The following is a 1065-nucleotide window of genomic DNA, read 5'->3' as shown; positions in this document are numbered from 1 at the left end:
GCTTACAAGGCAAGCACTCTACCAACTGAGCTATATCCCCAGCCCAGGATCCCATCTGTTAATATTTTATATTGGGGATGAACTTTCAATGTGAGTTTCAGAGGCGACAAATAATATTCAAACTATAGGAAGATATTAGGTACAATATGCTAGATGACTTGTTTCTAACAGAATCTGTACAGAAAAAGTAATGTCAGAATGCTTCATTCTTCCAGAAGGGCATTTCTGATTCAAGCTTCAGGATTAACAACAAAGCCAAGTACTTGAGTCCAAGGCAATATTATTGAAGATGAATGCAAATTTTCAAAATTATTTCAAATAAATGAAGAAAAGAATGGTATACAAAGTAGAAAAATGAGTATTTTAAAATATATACATAGGTTATCATATTTAGGTTCTCTTCCTGAGTAGGCACACTGTAACTTATAGACTATTAGAAAAATTACCACATGCCTGAAGGTGGGTAACATTTACAAAATCCAATTATCTTTCATATTAGCAAAAGACACAACTATAGGAATTGTAAAACCTAAACTCAATATACTAAGTCAATTATAGTTTTAATCTCTGAAATTAAATATAATCTATAAAATTGAATTGTGATACCATTTGTAAGGAAAAAAAGTAACCAAATATTATCTATTAAGTACAATAAATTCCAAGATAATATACATCACGAGCTTCCTATGATATCCTCTATTACAAATCCATGCAATTTTGCTACAACAGGCAAGTGGCAAAGTGAGCTATATTTGCAACTGGATCAAAATTATCCTAGCCAGGCACACTAGCACATGCCTGTAATCCTAGAGATTCAGGAAGTTGAAGTAGGAGGATCACAAATTCAAGGTCAGACTGGGCACTTAGGGAGACCCAGTCCCCCAAAATTAAAAGAGGTAGGCATGCAGTTCATTGGTAGAGTGACCCTAGATCACCCCCAGGATACCAGGACCACCACAACAATAACAATAATATAGTAATAAGAGCAGGACTTTTACTTTAAAAAATTAGCATTTAATTTTTTTGGAAAGCAATGAGGTAAATATTCACATAGCAACACCAAAA

This window comes from Sciurus carolinensis, chromosome 5 (assembly GCF_902686445.1).
Source record: "Sciurus carolinensis chromosome 5, mSciCar1.2, whole genome shotgun sequence".
Lineage (NCBI taxonomy): Eukaryota > Metazoa > Chordata > Mammalia > Rodentia > Sciuridae > Sciurus > Sciurus carolinensis.
This window is presented reverse-complemented; position numbering follows the sequence as displayed.